Source organism: Rutidosis leptorrhynchoides, chromosome 8, assembly GCF_046630445.1.
Source record: "Rutidosis leptorrhynchoides isolate AG116_Rl617_1_P2 chromosome 8, CSIRO_AGI_Rlap_v1, whole genome shotgun sequence".
Lineage (NCBI taxonomy): Eukaryota > Viridiplantae > Streptophyta > Magnoliopsida > Asterales > Asteraceae > Rutidosis > Rutidosis leptorrhynchoides.
In genome coordinates, this window is record NC_092340.1 from 27,213,680 (window position 1) to 27,220,095 (window position 6,416).

At 31.2% G+C, this 6,416-nt stretch overlaps 1 long non-coding RNA gene across 7 annotated transcripts; it reads right to left on the reverse strand.

Annotated features, from left to right (window-relative positions):
- Positions 1-1,283: 1,283 nt before the first annotated feature.
- Positions 1,284-5,861, reverse strand: LOC139862787 (uncharacterized). 7 transcript variants are annotated; one of them, XR_011764280.1, is made up of 8 exons: positions 5,497-5,861; positions 4,141-4,266; positions 3,853-3,897; positions 3,435-3,599; positions 3,174-3,221; positions 2,652-2,929; positions 2,330-2,441; positions 1,284-1,433 (listed from the first exon to the last, which is right to left on the reverse strand). It is a non-coding gene; the product is annotated as an uncharacterized lncRNA (long non-coding RNA). The 7 variants fall into 7 exon arrangements; XR_011764282.1 differs by having other exon boundaries at positions 2,325-2,441; XR_011764278.1 differs by having other exon boundaries at positions 2,258-2,441.
- Between the last annotated feature and the right edge of the window lie 555 nt (positions 5,862-6,416).

Below are 6,416 nucleotides of genomic sequence, written 5' to 3' on the forward strand. Positions count from 1 at the left end.
ACTTGGTTCAAAAGATAGTTGGGTTCGTCATCGAAAATACCATGCACACAATCAAAGTTGGTATATATTGTTGTCATCAATCATTCAACCCCATTAAAATTTAATCGTGGGTCAAGTGCGGCCGCACATAAAAATACCTTCGGCATCTCTCCAAAATATTTTTTTAGTTTTTTTCTTATATGAAAAATCGCTTGTCTAAAAATAACATTATTTGAGTTCGCAAATTCGCATATTTTTTCCGTCATTATATAAAATTGTTCTAAAACTAGTACGCTAGTTGGGAAATAAACACCCGATAACATTGCTGATGCCTCTTTAAAAACTTGTAAAAAACTTGTTAATGATTCCAAGTCATCCCATTCGTCGTCACTAATTGGTTCGGAAAATCCCTTTCTAAGTAGTTTTCTATTAAAAGCTATTAACGTTTCTTTTTGACGTAAAATATTTTCGAACATTAAACAAGTAGAATTCCATCTTGTATTATTATCAAAATAAGGACCTAACCAAGTGTCATGACAATCTTTAACAAAAGCCTTATAGTTATGATGTCGTGCGTTGCTCGTACGATAAATCGTTACTAATAATCTTCTAAATTTTTCTTTTAATGAAGAACAAAAAGCTAAACAATCTTGAACTCCCAAGTTGATAATATGAGCAACACAACGTGTATGAATACTACAACAATATGATTTAGAGCAAAAATTTTAGCAAAAAAAGAGTTGAAAACACCTCATGGCACTTCTGCCCACAGAATGAGAAGTTTGAATAATTGGTAAAGGGACGACAATGGGCGAGAAAAAACCTGTGACCCGCGAATACCCGACCCATAATTGGCGGTAAAATCATTAAATCTTACCCACGAACACGGGTAAAAAATTATACCCGCCAACGGGTCGTGGGTACATACTACCCGTCGCGGGCGAAACCCGACCCGCTAATTCATAAGATTTTTTTATTTAATAGTGACTTTATACATACAATTATCAAATTTAAAAGTGATTTTACTTGTAATGCCAATAATGATCAAAAATATAATATTACATGAGTAAAAAACATGACTTTCACCTCAATTTACACTTGTTAATTGTACATATTGTTTATAGTTAATAAAATTATCTAATTTTCCTGAAAAAAATTAACGAAGTTATATATTATTATTACCCGCGGGTTAACCCGCGGGTCACGGGTATACGCGGGTCGCGGGTATATAGAACCCGTGCCCGTTACCCGCGGGTGCCAAAGTAAAGATGAGAATAAACAATGGATGACTTTGAACTTACACCAATTTGACCTGTGACAAAATGTGTTCCGCATTGAGACACAACTTTTGGTACCTATTGCAATTAAAACCTCCAATATATGCATAATATCAATTTTGATGGTATATTATCAGTAGACTTGTGCGATTCGTGTTCTCCAAAGCAGCTCTCAACCTGAAATATATGCAGAAATAGGTTTATAAAACTTTGGCTATTACAAACCAAGAATAAGTACATTGATGTAAGAACAATCATGTATTCGGTAGTTTTCAACTTGTATGGTAACAATTAATGGAAATCAGATTTACGGTTGAGACACACCTACTTGTATTAAGTTCTTATCTATTGATAATACATATATATTTTTTTGACAACACTTGATATTGTAACAACTAAAATCACCTAACTATGTCAATATATTACGTAGTACCTCTGTAGTACCTCTGTAAAGTATAAAAATCAATCAATATATGTTAACTATAGTTAGTTAACTGTATAACTAAATCAAATCTAAAATGACAAACTATCAAATCTCATTATAAGCTTCTTTCATATTTAAGTTTTGTCCAAACTAAATTCATCTGGGAACTACTCTAGAATCATACGATACTTTATGTCAAAAGTAGACCCATCTTTGCTTCAAACAGTACACTATGTAGAAAACACCACTTTTCAATACTTATCATTTGGAACTCCAATCAAAATGTCCATTCATCTTTTGGTAGTATGAACATATTAATATTGATAATATCAAAATGATCTAGCCAATCATTAGCTCAAAACCTCCAAATCTCAAATTACACCTAGTATTCCAAAATATGATATTAGCAAACAATAGTGGAAATTGTTACATTATAGCTCCTTTTAGAAAATATAAAATATAGGTCCATGTGAATTTCAAAAATTTAGTTAACACTAAACAAACATGTGGTTCTTTTTTCCTTTAATAGCTGATGGTCCATGATTATAGTTAGGGGTCAAAATGGGTAAACACGTACCTGACTGTTAAACTTCAAAAACAATAGTTAGCTAAAATTACTCAGCTAATTGAGAAAAGGTTGTGACCTCACTTTCAGTACCCCATTTGTAATTCCAGCTAAAGAACTCAACTTCTCATAAACTGGCTTTACTCAAACAAGGGAAGGGTTGTAAATTAGGAGGAAGCCACCGGTTTTTCAAACCCTACAATAAAAGGGAAAACAAATGCAAATTCAAAAAGTTGAGTTGACCTGTCAATTTTATCAAATAAATACTTATGGTTGAAGCAATAATATGTGACCCTTATTTAATTTGTTTGTTACAATATTATGCAAGTCTAGTATAAACTATAAACTAAAATAAAGTACCAAAAAATTTAGATGTAAAAATGCAGACAGTATCCATGTTATTTACCATAATATAGTATTTATTATTCATGCTCGATATCAGCAACCATAACATCCATAACTCTGCCCATAGCAACGACAAGTCGATAACTGCAAGATGATACTAACACAATTTTGACGGAACAACTAAGTTAGACGACATGAATACCATGGATAATGTACCTAAGAATCTCAACTGCTTGTGAAAGCTTTGCATGAAAATCATTTTCATGTCTTTCAGCCTCCGAATTACGTAATTGCTTTTATGATTCACTTAGTTTGGCCCTCAACGTGTCATACTTTTATCTGTAAAAGTAACACTTGTATTAATACTCAAAAAGGCAACTACAACACAGAAGCATTAATATTAAGTGGAATCCTATAAGAATATCAATAATAAATTTTATTACTGATAAAAGATAAAATTTACAGTACAAAAAGCCTTAAATCCATCAGTGACTAAAAAATCAAATGAAAGCCAAAAGCAAATTATTTAACTAAAGACTTTGTTATCCGATATTGTGCAAGAAATGCATTTAAGATATCTAACCTCAATTGCAGTGTCCAAGTCTGTTGAGCCATAGCCGTCTGTTGAGACCTGGAAAAAAAAAAAAAAACCGTCTGTTGAGACCTGAAAAAAAAAAAAAAAAAAAAAAAAACCTTAAAATTAGTCGCAAAGTTTTCTAACGAAGCTTAAAATTAAGATTTTCAAACCAATGAAGCATGTCATATTTTGTACCATTGTTCAAACTTAAAGACTGTCAAATAAAAGACATTACAAAATTAGGAATTAGGAAAAATTACCACATACATAGCAAAGGAAAGATATGAAACTTCATTTCATTGAGGCGTTTCATCAAGCAATTGGTGTTCATGAAGCACATAACACCTCAATACCTTTTATATCCAATATCTATGCTTTTCCTCAATGTACCCTCACATCCTATTAATTACCAATAGAATTTGTAACCAATATCTGAATACCAAAAAATGCAATAGATTATCATCCGTACCATACACAAATTATATAATTATATGTTCAAATTATTCAATTACTTACCTCAATTAACAAATAATATACTTGATCATATTCATTGATATACTTAAGTTGATTCATACATAATATGTTGGTTAGATGCACCTAAAACTAGAGTTTAAGAATTTTTATTGATTCATACACAATAAGCAACAACAGAACCTTTAGCCAAGAATGTTTAAGAATAGTATACCGTTAGTGTTTGGAACTGATCTCCAATCGCCAGAACCATCTTCATCTGTATCGTTTGAATTGAGATCAGTTACAAGAGCGAGAAACCGAGCATCTGATTTTACATATGTTTTCAACTTCTCCGTAGAAAATTCAAATTAGCGAAAAGGTCACCTCGAAACAACTATGAATCAATCATTCATCTATATCTTAATCAAGTTTTTAGATCAAAATTAAATATTTATGAATAAGGTGCATGAACTACTTGTAAATATATAACAAAATTAACAAAGAAGCATGAATAAAGTACCTGTAAAGATTTATCGATCGGCAACACCAGTCTCATCTGTCGAAATTGTTTTATTTTATACGGTATGTTGGGTGTATTCTCATAGCGCATATTCAATCAAATTGCATGTAGCCCATTCGACATAACCTACATCAAAACGAAAGATTGTAATCAATTGATACTTGATTTTGTTGTTTTAACATCGAAACGTATCCAACCCTAATACCAACAATTGAATTTTCCCATAATAACAATAAAAATCATACTTGATCGAAACTAAATACTAAAGTATTTTCATTGACAATAAACACAGCCAATGTATAAACCTATATAAATACTAAAGTAAGTTCATATATTATCAAAACAATAATAAACTGGATGTAATAAACAATTGGCGCAAAATCATTTGAGAAAAGACCCAACAAAACTAAAATACCCCACTCACAGACCCAAACCTATATATATTAGAATTAAAACTAAGCATATTCTAGCCAATGTTCTTTAATAAGAATCAAATTATATAAATGCATACATCCAACATCTAACAGTAGATACCATTTCACAAACAAAGCATCTAGCTTTGATCTAATATATTTTCATTATAAAAAATAATTAAAATTAAAATTAGTCAGCTAAAATCTACTCAAAAATATAGGGACAGGATCAATGGGGAAGTAACCAATCGGGGGGAAGCGGGGGGAAGCAAATTATTTTTTTTTTTCGTTCTTTTTGAATTTTTTTTTTCCGGCATCAAGATCACACGAAAATATGAACATTTAGAAGAGACACTTCGTGATGAATGTTATTATTTAGGCGGGAAAACGATCGACAAAAATAACATTCAAGATAATATTGTTAGTGAAGAATATGCACGTTTTTTTTTTCATATTTTGTGAAGTAAAATTTAGCCCGATTTAGCCCAAAACACCAAACCCTAAACCCTAAACCCTAAACCCTAAACCCTAAAATAAAGATTGAACTACATTTGCATACTGTATTTGGCTATATTAAGGTCACTCGACTGATTCAATATCATCTAGAAAATATTCGTTAAATTCGTCAGCTACCGGAATATCAAAACCTGCAAGATTACCTGAAAATTAAAATAAATCCAATTCAAAAAATCTAAAAATCCTAGGCATACCTTGATTATTCTATCATCATCCAATAATCGATATAAACAAATTCAACAATAAGCTAAATGTGACTTGCCTGATAGTGATAATTATTACGTAAGAAATAGAGACTTTACTAAATTTCAAAGCGAAATAACAGAATTAGGGTTTATGGTTAATTGCGAGAAAAATCAAAGCAAATAAATTTTGTGATTCATAAAACAAAGCTTTAATCGATATATACAGAGAAAAAAGGTTTGACCTTTAACTGATGTCTAATGACGATGAAAGTCGAAGAAAAAACCCCAAAATCTTTATCAAATTACATACCGACTTCAGATTCAAGAAATAAATAACAGTCAGAGGAACGGAAGCAACATCAAGAATGAATCGCAATAAATCACACCCACGGTCATTAAATTAGGGTTTCAATGAACTTCCAGAGAAATGATGGAATTTTGAGGGAAAATAGTTATAGCAAATCCATAAAATGCGTGAGAACTTTTGGCATCCAGAATGGAATTCCAATGGGCTTGGAAAGTATTTGGTGGAATTTCTAAAAGTGAAAATGGTTGCCATAATTTGAATAGGATTGGAATGGGTTAATTAGGTCAAAAATCGATGGAGAGTATGGGATCCGATTTTGAAGGGATTTGATGATGAAAGAATAGATTTAGGAAAGGTAGTTAATGACTTTCCACAATTTTTAGGGTTGGTAGTTAATGTCTTTCCAAATTTGAATTTTGAATTAATCTGATTTAATTTCAAGGAGAGCATTTTGGTACCATTTTAGACAATTCGTTAGATTAAGTAATGAATTAGTTAGATCATTTATAGCCATTAGATTAAAAGGTAGGAATTTGAAAAATGTTGATCTAAGGGTGATAAGAAGGGAGATTGGTTTAAGTTATTTGTTAATAAGGGCTCTCTTGTAATGTATAGTAGGATATGTATATCCTATATACACGATAAGTTACCTATGGTACTATCAATGACACAAACATCAGGTGAATCTTCTTTTGTAGGTAACTAATAACTGTGAATTGAAGTAGAGGAAGCACAAAATCAAGACTAAAATATTCTAAATTATCGTGGCATGTAAGCTTGGGTAATGACGCACGGAGAAGATGATGATAGAGAACAAAGAAATTTAAAAACTAAAAATCTAAGCAATCAAAGTAT